Below are 17,634 nucleotides of genomic sequence, written 5' to 3' on the forward strand. Positions count from 1 at the left end.
CCCAGGCCATTCCTGTTCCAGCAGAAATTTCAGTAGATGACAAGGCACCAGGTGTATACTGGGCAGAAGTGGTTGGCGAGGACAAACCCATTATGGGATGCAACCTAATGCGTGGAGCATAACATCTTCACATGGAAGGGTAGCTTGACACAGGGGCAGATGTGACAATCATACCTGAAAGGTTGTGGCTGTCACATTGGGATTTGCAGCCCGTGGCTGGTAAAATCCAAGGTGTAGGAGGAGTCATATTGGTAAAGATATCGAAAAGCATTGTGCAAATTGAGGGACCAGATGGAAAGTTGGCCAGTGTCCGCCTGTTTGTCACTGATTACAAAGCTCCCTTGTGGGGGGTAGAGACACCATGTCGCAGTGGGGGGTCAAATTGGTCATCCCTAAGACACCCCACGATTTTTAGAAGCGGCCACTGTGGAGCCCTCTGTCCATAAGTTAACATGGCTGAAAAATGATCCAGTCTGGGTAAAACAGTGACCACTCAGTAATGAAAAGATAGAGGTGCTCGAGGAGCTTGTGGAAGAACAATTGGCTAAAGGACACATTGAAGAGTCATCTAGCTGCTGGAATTCCCCAGTCTTTGTAATAAAAAAGCCAGGGAAGGATAAGTGGCGGCTCCACCATGATTTAAGAAAAATAAACAATAGAATTGTGGACATGGGGTCTCTCCAACCAGGGATGCCCTCCTCAACTATGCTCCCCCAAAATTGGCAATTGGCTGTCCTAGACATCAAGGACTGTTTCTTCCATATTCCCCTACACCTGGAAGATGCACCATGGTTTGCCTTCTTGGTTCCGAACATCAATTGAGAAGCCCCAATGAAGTGTTACCACTGGAAAGTATTGCCTCAAGGGATGAAATGCAGTCCATCCATCTGCCAGTGATACGTGGCTTCATTGCTGGCCCCAGTGGGCCCCCAGAAAAAAGAGGCAATCATCCTACACTACATGGATGATGTGCTTGTGTGCGCCCCCGATGACATAATACTCCAAGACACACTTGACCTAGTGGGTAAAGTTTTAACCTCTGCTGGATTCCAATTGCAGGAAGACAAGGTTCAGAGGATGCCACCTTGGAAGTACCTGGGCTGGGAAATCCCTGCACAGACCATTGTTCCACAGAATTTGAAAATTAGGAGTGATCCAAAAACCCTAGCAGATCTCCATTCATTGTGTGAGTCTATAACTGGGTCAGGCCTTGGCTAGGCCTCACCAACGAGGACCTAGCTCCCCTTCTCAATTTATTGAAAGGAGAGGGAGAGCTAGCCTCTCTCAGGGAACTGACCCCAGAGGCAAAAACCGCCCTCCAAAAAGTGCAGAAAGCTTTAGCCGAGAGGCAGGCTCATCATTATCAGCCCAAGCTGCCTTTCAAATTCATTGTTTTGGGGGAGTTACCACACATACACGGGTGTTGGGGAGGATGAAACAGGAAAGCCTTATAAATATGATTGTCTGGCAAAAAATTTTGAGAGTATAGAAACTATAAGCGAGATTGAAATGAAAGCAAGCTTTGAGATCCCTTAGTTACTGAACCATGGGAAAACAATGCCGTGGCTGCTGAAGGTAATCCCCTTTTGATGAAACAAGACCCTCTGCAAGCAGGCAGGTCCAAGGGTCCAGCAGACCCTGCCAGCTTGGCAGAAGGGGTCCAAAGAGTAGTTTTTAGGGTTTAAAATGTAGCACAGTATGGTAATGTAGTGATTCTTATAGGCTGTATGGAAATGCTATAGGATTTGTATGTTGTACTAGATTGGTTAATGAGAATCAGAATATTCAACACAGAAGATGATTTATTATATTGTAACAGGAACTTCGCTCACTTACTTTCCATACTCTTACTTACTTACTCACTTACTTTCTATACCCTTACTTTTGCCTCTTAGCTCTTACCCCTTTTACTCTCTTATGATTTTACACTCTTATCCTCCCATCCTCTCTACCCCTCTCTTCTCTCGGGCCTGCTCCGAGCTGCAGCTGGCAGCTCCCAGCAGGGCCCTGCACCCATGCCCTTTGTAATAAACTGCAAGTGCCACGATCTGGCTTCAGAGATCTCTTGTCTCCATCCATCCTGACCGTGCTGATCCCCCCATCACTCCTACACACGGGTTGATATTCCAGTGGTTTAAAGGGCAGAAGGATTCACTTCTAATCATAGAGTGGGTTTTCCTCTCCCATCAGAGATCCAAAACCATCACACAGCCACAGGAGCTGATAGCTCAGCTGATCCGGAAGGCCAGGGTAAGATTGCGTGAGCTAGCTAGTTGTGACTTCCAGTGTATTCACCTTCCAGTCGCACTTTCTAAGAAGGGAAAGAACTCTCCCGAGAGGTTGACTGAAAAGATGCTCGAGGACTTGCTCCAGAGCAATGCCAGTCTCCAGCTATCTCTGGACAGCTACAGTGGACAGGCATCAGTCCAGGCCCCATCACACAAGCTGTTCAATGAGGAATTCCACCTCATTGCTCCTGAGAAAAGGAGTCCTAGGCCACTCAAGGTGCTTACACTGTTCACTGATGTGTCCAGGGCATCCCACAAGTCGGTGATGACCTGGAAAAATCTCCAGACCCAGCATTGGGAAGCTGATGTTGAGTTTGTGGAGGCGTGGCCCCAGATCACTGAACTGGCCGCAGTCGTGAGAGCCTTTGAGAAGTTCTCGGAGCCAATTAATTTGGTTACCGATTCAGCCTACATGGCGGGAATAGTGTCCAGGGCGGAGCAGGCAGTTCTCAAAGACATCGAGAACAAGCATCTCTTCAGGTTGCTCTCAAAACTAATTTATTTAGTTTTGCAGCAGGAGCACCCCTTCTATGTGATGCATGTGAGGTCACACACTGATTTGCCAGACGAGGTCGCAGAAGGTAATAGCAAAGCAGATTCCCTTGCTGTCCCAGCAGAAATGGCACGCCTTCCGGACGTCTTTCAACAGGCAAAGCTAAGTCACCAGCAATACCATCAAAATGTTCCAGGTCTAATCTGTCAGTTCCAGCTAACACAAAGTCAGGCTCGAGCCATTGTGGCCACCTGTCCCAATTGCCAGCTTCAGGCAGTGCCATCCCTGGTTGTTGGGGTTAACCCCCGAGGCCTTGAGAGCTGCAAAGTGTGGCAGACAGACATCACGCACATTCCCAGCTTTGGTTGCATGAAATATGTGCATGTCAGCTGTCGCAGACATCTTTTTATGAAAATCCTTTTCTTAGGATTTTTTCCTGCTGAGAAGCTGAGAGGTTTCAGCAACAAAATGTAAATGGTTATCTGCTGCTGTGGAATGCAACAGGTGCATCTGTGATTGGCCCATCTTCGATGTTTACAATTAATGGCCAACCACAGCCCAGTTAGCTTGGACTCTCTGTCCGAGACACAGACCTTTGTTATTCATTCCTTTCTATTCTTAGCTAGCCTTCTGAGATGAAACTTTTCCTTCTATTCTTTAGTATAGTTATAATGTAACATATATCATAAAATAATAAATCAAGCCTTCTGAAATATGGAGTCAGATCTATGTCTCTTCCCTCATCCTGAAAACCCCTGTGACCACTGTCACAGTCAGCATAGATACATACGCGGGTGCCGTTTATGCCTCTACCCATGCAGGGGAAAGGGCTGTGCATGCCAAACAACATTTGGTGCAAGCCTTTTCAGTATTGGGGATCCCTAGGGAGATTAGGACTGACAATGACCCAGCGTATGTCTCCAAGGAGTTCCTAGAGTTTGTCCAGCAGTGGGGAGTGGAGCATATGACAGGCATTCCCCACTCCCCCACAGGTCAAGCTGTGATCGAGCGTGCCCACCATACACTCAAAGAAGTCCTGGCTAGGCAGGGCAATTCTGCAGCGTGGATGACACCACAACAAAAGCTCTGCAAAGCCCTGTTTACCATCAATTTTTTGAATTGTTCATTTGAAAACATGAATCCTCCAGTAATACATCATTTCAATAATAACAATTGGTTTAAGTTGTCACAGCGTCCACCAGTTCTCATTAAGGACCCAGAATTTGGGAAACCAAGGGTCCTTATGAGCTCGTCACCTGGGGGGGGCTGATTACACTTGTGAATTCACCCCCTCAGGCCCTTGATGGATAGCCCAAAAGTGGGTAAAACCTTTTGTCCCCAAAAATCCAGCTCCAGCAGACGGGGATGAGAAGCAAGCAGCTGTCACCTCAATGAGAAGATGCTGCCAGAAAAAGGAGGAAGAATCTTCCTAAAAGAGTTATCTGCATTCCGGCAGACCCATGAACTTGAATATGGTTTTTCTTTTTTTTTTAATGTTTGTTTTCCTTTGTAGAAAAGAAAATCTACCTCCCACCTAACCTCGCGATGAGCCCTGTCCGAGTTGTCATCCTGTTTGCACTGAGAAGTCTGACAGCTGCATGGATCGTTCCTCAGCCACACCAAAACATCTGGGTGACCCTGGCACAGATGCTCCAACAGGAAAATATATGCCTGTCCACAGCAGCAGCGAAAGACCCAATGTCTACCTGCCTGGTAGGGATTCCATTGCAAGCTGGAGAGTCCACAGACAAGTTAGGTACACCTATACCTCACCCAAGTCCCAAACCAAATCACACACAACCACACAATATCCGTCACCAGCGAGCTGTAATGATTAAAAACCCCTTAGAGGAGTGGCTGCTGAAGTTACCCAGAGCTGCTCAGGAGCCTCAAGGGTTAGAGCTGTTGGGTTCCTCCCCTGCACCATACTGCATACACTTCTTCTTTATCCCACATTCCAACACCAAACCTTTTAATAACATTAAACAGTATCGAGAAGAATTCACTGCCAAAAGGTGGTGTAAGGTTTTAAGCCATGTTGCAGCAGACAATCTGTAGCATTCACATCCCAAAAGCCTCCCTAAAGGTTTGTTTTTTATTTGTGGGGATCGGGCATGGGCAGGTGTGACTGTGGTCACAAGGGTTTTCAGGATGAAGAAGAGACGAGAATGTTGACTCCATGATCAGAAGGCTTGATTTATTATTTTATGATATATGTTACATTAGACTATACTAAAAAGCAATACAAAGGAAAAGGTTTCTTGAGAAGCTAGCTAAGCTAAGAATAGAAAAGGAATGAATAACAAAGATCTGTGTCTCAGACAGAGCAAGAGCCAGCTCTGCCATGAGTGGTCAAGAAATCCAAACACCCACAGGAGACCAATCATGGGTCTACCTGTTGCATTCCACAGCAGCAGATAACCATTGTTTACTTTGGTTCCTGAAACTGCAGCTTCTCACAAGGAAAAATCCTAAGAAAGGATTTTTTATGAAAGATGTCTGCGACATGTCACCTTTTTTTTATTTAGTTAAATTAAAAGGAAAAAGTGTTTGTAATTTTCTCTGCTGAACTCATGCTGAAGAAAAAGACAAACACTTGACAGGTTATCTGTTGCCAATCAAACTCCACTCAAGTGCTCCTGTGGAATGCACTGGGAATTTCTTCACCCGTAGAACATAAATTCTATCATATCACTAAAACAATTTTATAATATAAGAAAATGAAAAAACAATGCAAAGAAAATTCAAGTCCAAGCAGCTGAGTTTCAGGAAAAGTCCATGGCTTGAAGATGTTCCTCTTTGCCATATCTGAAAGTTTCTTTTGGTCCTGAAACAGGCTTGCTACAGAAAAAGTCCATCAATAGTTATCAAAAGTCCATTGACAGTCTTCAAACAATTTTGAGAAAATTTCTGAAATGTCTTGCCACAACTTGGGCTGAAGCCAATCCCTGCCTCTGAGCTGCTGCCAGCTCTTTCACCCTTTTTTATTTAAGTAATAATTTTTTTTTTTTTTTTTTTTTTTTGTCTTGTCGGAAAGAGCAGCAGCAGCAGAGGAGCCAGAGAGTGGCCCTTGGGGGCCCTGGCCCATGTGGAAGGATCAGGAACCCCAGACCTGGCCCACAGAAAGGTGGCCCAGGACCAGAAGGGGGAAGAAAAGCCCCCAAACCCAAAAGGAGGCCGGGAGGTGGCCCTGGCCCAAGCAACCAAGCCAGACAGCCCAGGCCCAGCCCCCGAGGCAGGCTCTGCATTGGCACAGACCCGCACCCTGCTGCCAGTACAGTGGCAGAAGGGGTGACCAAATGCTTCCTTTCCCCAAAATCAACGAGGCATGCCAGCAATGGGAAGACAGAAGCTGTCCCGAGAAACTTCGTCTCGGGTCTGGGGATGTCCTTTCCCCACAGCAGACAAGCGATGCTCGCTTCCTGCTGTGCCCTCTGCCTCTGCGATGCAAATGCAACAGGTGTTCCTCCCATCAGCCTCACGGCACCACCTCCACCCCCTCTGGGCTGGGGACCAGGGGCAGAACTTTCGGGACCCACCTCTCCCTCGCTGCTGGGGCGCGCAAGGGGCGGCAGAGAGATTCGCATCCCCCAGGGGGAAACCCCAGACCAAACACCCCCCAACCCGCCAAGAATGCTGATCTTGAAAACAGGCAGCCGCGCTGCGCCCACAGCCAGCTGTCGGGCCATGCCTCCTCCACGGAAGGACAGGCTGACGCCCTCTTCCCCTGTCCCAGCTCCCCCCGTAGGGGCAGCCCCGAGACAACCCGAAAAACTCGGGGAGGAAGTCACGCTGGATGCAGGAGGCGCCGCTGCAGCTGCCGACGGCTCCAGGGCAGTCTCTGATGCAGACACGGAGGACGAAGTCCCCGCAGGGGCGGGCAGCGGGGCCGCCTGGGGAGGCGGCGGGGGCGGCGGGGGCGGCACGGGGTCGGCAGCATCTTCTGTGCCGGACATCGGCCGCAGAAGCGCAGTCGCAGAAGGCGGCGGGACGGCCGGGGGGAGCGGTGGATCGCTGTTGCCCAGCAACATCAGCGCAGCCGCGGGAAGCAGTGTCTCTGAGACCTCAGATGCAGGCAGGGAAGCCGGCGGAACCGCGGCCGGAGCGCCCACAGGCTCCCCTGCAGGGGCGGCCGCAGGAGGGGTTGGGGCGGTGCTTGTGGCGCTGGCCGGGGCGGTGCCCGTGGCGCTGGCCGGGGCGGCGACGCCCACTCCCATCCCCCCTGAGAGCAACGGGAGGGGGGAAAAACGCCTCCGTCTGAGCATGCTCCGAAGACGCAGTAAAAAAAACTTCGGCTGCGGGCGAAACTTCGCCCCCCCACTGTGGTTCAGGGGGGCTGGAAAGCAGCAGATCGTCCCCCTCCAAAGGGTCTTCCCCCGGAATCGGGGGGAACGGGGCTTTGCCCTTGCAGTTAGCAATCCAGGGAAAAACAGCTGCTCTCCGTTTCAAGACTAGAAAGAGCAACAAAAAGGTTGGATAAATTGAGGGGCATCCGAACCCACGGCCCAAAAAGAATTGGAAAATGGAGTCCATACACTCCCAGACAAACATATCGAGGGCATATAGCACATTCGTAAAAAACCCAAAGAGCTTTGCCCATCGAAAAAACTCATAGAAATCTGTCTCCAACAGGAGAATTCCGTCCTCTTCACCCCATTTTTGCCAGAGGGCCATAAGTTTCTCCTCTGAAGGGGAGAGTGGAACCTCATCCTCTAGGGGAGAAGTCCTCCAGATGAGCAGCCACAAACTGTGAATGGCCTCATCTTCAGGAGGGGAAAAACCAACAGTACCTTGTGACAGTGTCCAGGACTCTCTGGCTATCTGCATGGTGCTGCTGAGCTTTCTGAACATCTTCCTGGAGGTTTTCAGAAAGTTCTCTTTGTGGTCAGCCTTGCTGTGAACTCTGTCCAAATCCGGATCCTCAGTTCTTCAGCTCCTGGCTAGAATCCACTTCTGTGGTCACTTGTGAAGCAACCATCAATGCCACACATTCAGGGTTTACCCAGTGCAGCAATGCTCCTCTGGTGGTCTCACCAAGTGATGATTGTCCTCCTCAGTCGAGGGTCACCAATTGTGACTGTGGTCACAAGGGTTTTCAGGATGAAGAAGAGACGAGAATGTTGACTCCATGATCAGAAGGCTTGATTTATTATTTTATGATATATGTTACATTAGACTATACTAAAAAGCAATACAAAGGAAAAGGTTTCTTGAGAAGCTAGCTAAGCTAAGAATAGAAAAGGAATGAATAACAAAGATCTGTGTCTCAGACAGAGCAAGAGCCAGCTCTGCCATGAGTGGTCAAGAAATCCAAACACCCACAGGAGACCAATCATGGGTCTACCTGTTGCATTCCACAGCAGCAGATAACCATTTTTTACTTTGGTTCCTGAAACTGCAGCTTCTCACAAGGAAAAATCCTAAGAAAGGATTTTTCATGAAAGATGTCTGCAACAGGCAGGAATCCCTTCTCAGCTTTTAGGAGGGCCATGTACCATCGGGCGGTTGTCCCTGTTGACACCCAACCAAACCATGATTGGTGAGTGGACTCAAAAGAACAATTTGGTCAGCAAAATTCAAAAGAGAAGCGTTGACAATTTGGACCCAAATTGTGATGCAGAAATCTTCCATTGGGCCAAGTCAAAAAGAGTTGCTGTATCCCTGTTCCTTCCATGGGTTGCAGCAGCCAAAGCGCTAGGCGAATTGGGCCACCTAGAGTGCTGGGTAGTCAAACAGGCAAACTTGACATCCACGGCCATCAGCTCCCTCCTAGAGGACGAGGAGATTACCAGGCAGGCCACACTCCAAAATCGTGCGGCCATAGATTTCCTCCTGCTGCTGCATGGACTCGAGTGCCAGGAATTTGAAGGACTGTGCTGCCTGAACCTAGCATCAAAAGCACCCAACGTCCACGTGGCTCTCCGAGAAGTGAAAAGCCTGATCGGACTTGTCAAGCAGGAATCCGAGGACTGGTTCTGCGGACTGTTCAAGGACTGGGGACTCTCGGGGTGGTGGACTTTTATAATTAGGAAAATTTTGTTGGTTTTTGTTGTTCTTTTCCTAGTCATGTTAGCATTCGGCATTCTACGTTGCATACTTTTTGTCATGGTTTGACACTGGCACAATGCCAGTGCCCCCATGAAGATACCCTCTCCCTGGTAGCTGCTGTGAGATGTGACCAGGAATAAGCAAAGCAGGCTCCTACTTAGGGAAGAAAGAAAACAATATTTATTAACTACACTACAACTCCAAATAAAAAGGAACACACACACAGGGAAAATGAAAACCTCACAAATACATTTCCTCCTCCCCCCATCAAATTCCCAACACAATACATCTATTCCTCAAATCACCAACTCTCGGTCCAGCACCACCTTTTAGACAATCAATCCTCAGTTCATCAAGAGGAGAGGAGTCCTTCTTGTACCATGGGCTTCCCCTGGAAACACAGTCGAAGCCTCGTGTGTTTCTGTGTCCCTCGTGGCACCACCCGGAGAACATCTGCTGTCTTGACCTCTTCCTTTTCATGTCCAGTGCTCTCACCACTGAACATGGACCAGAGCTGCTTCTAGGGTTGTCTTTTTTAAGGATGCTCTGTCCCGATCCAAAAAAGGCACAGTCTCTCCTTTGGGACACCTGTCCCCACAATCTCTCCTTTGGGACACCTGTCCCCCCCCCCATATTTTTTCACCCCCTGGGGTCGAGGGGCACCAACACTGAACCCTCTTGGTTCTGTGGCCATTGCCTCCCCCTAGAATGCAGTCTCTGTGTCACAAGGAACATGGTTCTGTCCATGGCTGTACAAAAAGAGTCCAGCAAAAGCCACTCCATCATCTCTTCCCACTAGGATTCTTCTCTATTCTTCCACTATTTCTCACTCGCCCAGACCTCTCTCACACTTGCACATTCCTTCCTCATCTCCCACTCTGTCTTCTAGGAGAGGTCAATGATCTGTAAAGTTCTCATTCTCCAAAAAGGGGTTAAAAGCTCCTACAAGCGGCCAGCTGAACCCCCCCATCTTCTCCGTCCCAGCTGTGCTGCCAGCACAGGCCCATGTTTATCAAGTCTCAAGGTTACAGTCTCAGGCAGTGGCTCTCTCTCTCTCTCTCTCTCTGTGTCTCTCAGGGGGGGCTGCCCGATGGCTCCCGGTGTCTCTCTCTCTCTCTTCCACCCTTCCACCCCCAGACTCAGGCCTACCTCTCCCGGCCACATGGCTTTTCCCCTCCCCCTGCCCAGCCAGCATCTGGGCTGGGGGAGAGACCCGAACTCTTTCCCGCCGGAAACCCAAAAGGACCCTCCCAGGGGAGAGCTCTGCTTTTAACCCCGTGTTCTCAGAGGCGGACCCATGTCCTAAATGGCCAGGTTAAATGCCAATATTAAAGCCTGAATATCCATTGGCCAAAAACACAGCATCCCAAAAAACACATTTCCTGTCAAACCACTACACTTTTAAAGGCTATCAACGGTTTGGTCTCCACTACCTCAGAAGTCAACCTCATAGAGTTTGTGGAACTAAAGCAAATTGACAGGCCCACGAATCATGAGTGGTGGACAAATTCATAATCTGCAGCAGAAGTAGTCCGATGCATTTCCTTTTAATTTTAGTTAAAAGAAAAGGGGGAGGTGTTGTATTGCACTAAATAGTTTATTTGCACTGGGTGATGGGAAATTTGTACTGAGTATGGTACGTCACACAGATTCTTATTTCCCCTCTCCCATCACATGGTCTTTCCCTCATGCACCCCTCTACTGTACCTCCTGGTGGTCTGTCCCCTGGTTACCCCTCCCCTCGCCCCTCCTCAATGATATCCCATTGGCTGCGGTACTATTCCCCCACCCCCATCCCGTCAGGTATAAAAGTCCACTTCAAGAAGGGCACACCCTCTTTTTCACCTGGAAGGTTTCACCTGGAAGTGTCTCCTCCCAAGCCAATAAACAGGACACCCATTCCCATGTGGAGAAGAGTGCTTCTCGTCTTTTATTCTTGTCTATGTAAGACCGTGTGGGCTAGAGTCCATAGCTAGCCGTATTGGACTCATACAACAGCCCGAGAGACACGGATTTTTACAGATGTTGTTTTGTAAGCAAGAGGGAAATTGGGATGAGGTTCCGTATGTTGATTTGTTTTTTCTATTTGCGAGATAAGCCAGAATGGCAGACTGAGTGTGGATTGATGGTGGTCAAGGCATTTGTGAGTGATAAGTATGAGATCTGTGTAAAAGGGAAGCGTTGTTTAGAACACCTGGCGTTGAAAGAAAGTTTGTGTTTGGGGAACGATATGGATGTTGATTTACAAATGGTTCTGACACGACCAAGAGAACCTGGCCCTATTCCACCTGCCCATACTTCCCCCAACCCTACTTGACCTAACCCTATTTCACCTAATCCTACTTCACCCATCTCTCTCTACCCCTCTTTCCTGCCTTCACCTTATCCTTCTTCCCCTGGAGATGATCAAAATCTAACTGTGATACAAGGAAACGGGAGAAATGTGAGTGAGGAAGATAGCAGTAGTGGGGGTGATGATAACGAATCCGCAACACTGGTATCTCATCGGATTCCGTCAAAGCTTGCCCCCATCCTGTCTAAAACAGGAGAAAACTTGGGCAGACAAAAGCGGACTGTGATTGCCCCCTTGAGACTAGGAATAGGAGCGAAGGGGTCGGTATTTGTAAAAGTACCTTTCTCTCCTGCGGACTTGGTAATTTGGAAACAGTCAGCTGGGACTTAGAGGGAAAATCCTGATAAAGTGGCAAGGGTGGTAAAAATTATCATGAAAACTCAGAATCTGGACTGGGATGATATACAAGTAATATTAGATACTTTAATGGATTCTACTGAGAAAGAGATGGTGCTTAGGGCAGCCAAGGAAAGAGCGAGAGAAGATGTCAGAAACAGGCTGGTGACGGGGACTCTAGATGATAATTTTCCAACCAAGGATCCAGGCTGGGATCCTAATACACCTGGGGGTATGCAGAAGCTAAAGAAATATCAGGAGTGGGTCCAGATAGGGGTTCAGAATGCTATATCTAAGATTGTGAATCGGTCAAAATTGTATGAGGTCAGACAGGAAAAGAAAGAATCCCCTACTGTGTTTTTGGAAAGGCTTAAAGAAGCAGTGAGAAAATATACAGATCTCCAAATAGAGCAAGGGAAGGTTCAACTCGCCCTCATATTCCTGGGGCAGTCACAGGATGATATTAGCAAGAAATTGCAAAAGTTAGAAGGGGGGAGTTGAGGAATTTGGATAAACTACTTGAGGTAGCCTGGAAGGTATACAATAATAGAGAAAAGGAGGCTGGTAAAAGGCAGCAGCAAAGTCTTTTGTCAGTAATACAAGAAAAAGAGAATCCAGGTTTCAGAGGACGTGGAAGAGGTGGTCGTGGACTGGGTAGAGGCGGGTTTGGCAGGGGTCGTGGAGGACCAGTCATGCAAGGATTAGGCTTAAATCAGTGTGCATATTGCAAGCAGGAGGGGCATTGGAAGAGAGAATGCCTGAACCTGGTTTAAGCAGGGCAATCAGTTCCAGCAGGAAGACGTTGCCAAGGTGATGGTGCCGGGGGAATATCACAGCTGACTAGAACCGGACCCAAAATCAGTACAGGAACCTGTGGTAACCATACAATTAGGGGATAAAGAAGTAAAATTCCTGGTGGATACGGGGGCCATGTATTCCATACTAACTTATTTGAAAAGGGAAATTGGGGACAAAACAACGACAATAGTTGGAGCCACAGGGAAGGAGGAAAATTGGTCATTCTTGCAACCCTTAGATTTGTGTTTTGGGAACAAGGTTTTAACGCATGAATTCTTATATGTGCCTGAGTGTCCAATTCCGCTTTTAGGGAAGGATTTGTTGGCAAAACTTGATGGGGTAATAACATTTGAGAACAGGGAACTTCTCATGAAAATGCCCGAGTCAAAGACAGGACAAATTCTAATGATAAAAGAAAAACCAGTTCCTACCATCCCTAGGGAAGTAGAAGATGCAGTGATCCCCTCTGTACGGGAAACAGATATACCAGGAAAATCTAAATTGGCACAACCCGTACATGTAGAATTAAAAGAAGGGGCGAGGGCTGTCTAGGTCAAACAGTATCCCATAAAACCAGAAGCACGGCAAGGAATAGCAAAGACTATTGATAAATTCTTAAAGTATCAAATGCTAGAAGAATGTGAATCAGAATATAATACACCAATATTCCCGGTAAAGAAACCCAATGGAGAGTATAGACTAGTGCAGGATTTGAGAGCAATAAACAAAATAACTAAAGACGTTTATCCAGTGGTTGCCAATCCCTACATGTTGTTGACATCCGTAAAAGAGATATATAAATGGTTTACCGTAATTTATCTAAAAGATGCCTTTTCCTGCTCACCCCTTGACAAAGAAAGTAGGAAACTGTTTGCCTTTCAATGGGAAAATTCAGGCAACAGAAGAAAAACCCAGCTCACCTGGACACTACTTCCGCAAGGCTACAAGAACAGTCCAACCTTATTCGGAAACCAACTGGTGAAGGAGCTGGAGATTTGGACTGAGAATGGGCAAGTACTGAGAGACCAATACCTGTTGTTGCAGTATGTCGCTGATATACTGATAGCTACAGAAGAAAAAGCAACCTGCATAAAGGTAACGATCAATATTTTAAATTCACTGGGAATGGGAGGTTATAAAGTATCCAGAGGAAAGGCACAAATTGCCCGACAGACTGTGATCTACCTGGGATGTGAAATTTCACAAGGGCAACTAAAACTAGGTACTAACTGTATTCAAGCTATTTGTGCTATTCCAGAGCCCCAGAATCTACACGAGCTGTGAGTTTTCCTTGGGATGGCAAGGTGGTGTCGCCTGTGGATCATGGACTATGGACTAATTGCAAAACCCCTGTACGAAGCCCAGAAGATACAACCATTGACCTGGGGCAAACTACAGAACAAAGCCTTCCTAAAATTAAAAGAAGCACTGACAACTACTCCAGCATTAGGGTTACCTGATCTGTCTTAAGATTTTCAGCTGTTTGTACTGTTTTGGAGCAGAACGGGGGCCATTGGCTATCTCCAAGCAGGATGATAAAATTCCAGGTAATCCTGACCAAGCAGGATGATGTCACATTAAAGACAACTAACCTTTTGAATCCAGCTTCATTTCTAGGTACCACAACTGAAGAAGGCCCATTAGAGCATGACTGTGTAGAAGTAATAGAGTACACCTATTCAGTGAGAGAAGACCTGAAAGACATCCTGCTAGAGCAACCAGAGTGGGAGCTATTCACAGATGGAAGCAGCTTCATGGAGAACGGAACCAGATATGCTGGATATGCAGTAACAACAATCAGTACAGTAGTGGAGGCAAAAGCATTACCACCAAATACATCTGCCCAGAGGGCAGAACTGGTTGCCTTAACCAGAGCACTAGAATTAAGTGAAGGGAAAAGGGTAAACATATGGACTGACTCAAAATATGCTTTTGGAGTAGTGCATCTACATGGAGCACTGTGGAAAGAAAGAGGACTGCTGTCTTCTCAAGGTACGCACATTAAACATCAAGATGCAGTCCTGCGATTGATAAAAGCAGTACAAAACCCCGAACAAGTGGCAATTATACACTGTAAAGCACACCAATCAGGAAGCTCCAAAATTTGTGAGGGAAATTGAAAGGCAGACTGGACAGCCCGACAAGTTGCTCGAGAAGTGCAAACAACAATGGCATTGATACCTTTAAAGCTTAATGTATCTCAATTCAATTTGCCTCCAAAACCAAAATATTCAGTAGAAGATGAGAGATTGGGACATTTGCTAAATGCACAAAAGAATTCAGAAGGGTGGTATGTGACTGCACAAGGACCGATAGTGGTAACCCCCTTGATAATGAGACAAGTTCTACAAATTAAACATAACAAATGTCATTGGGGTGCAGAGGCATTGGTAAAATTGCTAAAGCGAAATTTAATCTCAATACGGATGTTAACAATGGCAAAATCAGTAATGTCAAAATGTGATATCTGCTTGAAAAACAACCCAGTGGCTAGACGACAGGCACAGCTAGGAAGGATTCGGGTAGGAATAGAACCAGGAGACTATTGGCAGGTGGATGTTGTAGAATTGCCAAGGACTCGAGGATACAAATATCTGTTAGTGGGGGTTGACACATTCTCTGGATGGCCAGAAGCCCTTCCCTGTCGCACAAACCAAGCAAAAGAAACAGTTAAGTGGTTACTACAAGAGATCATTCCCAGGTTTGGGATCCCTTCAAGGATATCTTCAGATAGGGGCCCTCATTTTATAGCCAAAATAGTAAAGGAAGTTAGTAGATTGCTGGGAATAACTTGGGATCTCCACACACCGTGGAGACCTCAGTCGAGTGGACAGGTAGAGAGGATGAATCAGACACTAAAAAGGCAAATCAGTAAAATATGCCAAGAAGCCAAACTGCAGTGGCCGCAAGCTTTGCCAATAGCGCTGTTGAGGATTTGGATAAAACCTAGGACTGGAATGACAGTAAGCCCTTATGAGATATTGTATGGGAAACCATATGAATCTCCTGAACCTAACCCATGTGTACATGTCACGGGAAAGCAGGAAGTATATAATTATGTTCTGTCTCTAGGGAAAACTTTAGCTTGGCTTCAGAGTGCCCTCGTGTGGAATAAGCCACTGACTCAAGAATCCAGTTCATGACATATACCCAAGAGATGAAGTGTACATTAAGACTTGGAACAAAGAACCATTAAAAGAGAGGTGGAGTGGACCCTATCAGGTACTGTTGACCACTTTTACAGCAGTCAAAGTGGCTGGAGTAGATCCCTGGATACACTACACCCGAGTGGAGAAAGTCCGTCCTGAACAGTGGACTGCACAAACTGTCGGATCAACAAAGCTGCAGATAAGATGTACTTAACTGTTTCAAATGTTATCAGTAGCTGTGCCAATGCTCACTTTATGGTTATTAATGTCTTTGGGATGTAGAATGCAAAAAGATCAACTAACTACTCTTCATTCTAGAATGAAGAGGGAGGTACAGGCAGAAACACAGGTGATAAAGGTTTCCAATGCAATTCGGGATGAGAATGTAATGATTGGATTAGTCAAAGACTTTGCCAAAATGCAAAACACCAGCAGAATAACTGCCTGTCTGCCAATACCAAAGGCAGCAGGAGACCCAATAAGTTGGGGAATCATAACGTCAAAATTACCTGAAATACAAAAGAATAAAGCAATTGCATGTAAACAGGTACCAGAGTCGAGGCAAGTAGTCAGAGAAACCTGGAAAGTAACAGGGGAGTGGATGAGGACTCTGAGGAAACAGGACTGTAATTTAAGTCATGGCAAGGTAGGACAAATCTTAGAGTGGTGGGTTAAAGATCAAGATATTGCAAATTGGGAATGCTTCTTGCCACACAATAAAATGATTAGAGAAAATACCACAGAGACCACTCAGGTGTGGAAGTGCAAGGAAAAAGATTGGAAAGGTCAAATGGAGCCCTGGGACAGTGCGTGGTCCATGAGTATGCTTCAAAAATTCCAGTACATGGGAAACACCCCTTGGTGCATTAAATGGGAAGGCTCTGAGAATGAAACAGATCCAGCAGTAGCGAACACTGCCACTAGTAGTAGAATGAAGGCAGACAAAGTAAGTTGGTGGGCATGTAATAAAACTCATGATTGCACTTCTGATGACATGGAGATAAAACAAATGCCACCACTGGCAGTAGCCTTACAAATTGGTTGTGCCTGCAGAGGGATCAAACATAAACAAGGTAAAGTGAATTATAAGATACTAGTGGGATGTAATAAAAGTACAATCTGAAGTCCAGGACAATTTGTATGGGCAACAAGTGATGGTACCTGGACAACACATCTGCCTGTAGACGGGAAAGTAAAAGAAATTACTTTGGGCCTCCCTACTTTATGTCCAATTTGGAAAAAGTCCCCATTTAATGGAAAAAATGAACTTCTGCAGATAAGAACGAGAAGTTCTAGATAATGAAAATCAAGATGAAACTTGGCAAGAACCCTCTAGTGGAGTGAAATTTGGGTGGGCCCTAGAGTCTTTGTTCGGTCCTATAGCAAACTACCAGAATAGAGAAATACTGTACAAAGTTACAGGACAGGTAGATAGACTGGCAAGAGTCACCTGGGAAGGATTTAAAGACCTAAACGTGCAATTACAAGCCAGCACAAAAATGACTTTACAGAATTGATTTGCCTTAGATTTGTTACTCCTGAAAGAGCATGGAGTGTATGGATTTTTAAAAGGACAAATTGATCATTGCTGCATCCACATCCCAAATGTAACTGCAGATGTAGAATATGATATCAATCTGTTGAAATAAATAGAGCGTGAGTCACAAGAAGAACAAAAGGACTTGACTACGAGCTGGTTAGACAAAATCTTCAAAGGGTTAGGATGGAATGTGAGTTCATGGATTAAGTCTATCATTGAGAGTTTGATTATCTTACTGATCATGTTCTTAGTAATTTGGTTAGTTTACAGCATGCTAAAAGGAGAAATACAGAAAAAGACATCCTGGAACCAAAAGATAATGAAGGCACTGAAATAAGACAAGAATCCACATCCATCATCTTCAGGTCCTCCAGTTCACGACAGCATTCATGACAACATTTATGACAACCATGGATTTGATGATGAACATCAAGTATAAACTCAGAAGCCAAGGGACTGTATCAAGTGAAAGCATTTACACATTATAGTGAAGTGAAAATACTTTCAAAGGGGGGAAAATAATAGTATAGGGATAAAAAGTTTCTAAAATCATGGAATATTCAGGGGAGTTAGAAAGGAAGGACAGGCCTGGTAGGCCCTGGGAAAATGTTAAGCTGCACCTGTATAAT

The sequence above is a fragment of the Agelaius phoeniceus genome, chromosome W, assembly GCF_051311805.1.
Source record: "Agelaius phoeniceus isolate bAgePho1 chromosome W, bAgePho1.hap1, whole genome shotgun sequence".
NCBI lineage: Eukaryota > Metazoa > Chordata > Aves > Passeriformes > Icteridae > Agelaius > Agelaius phoeniceus.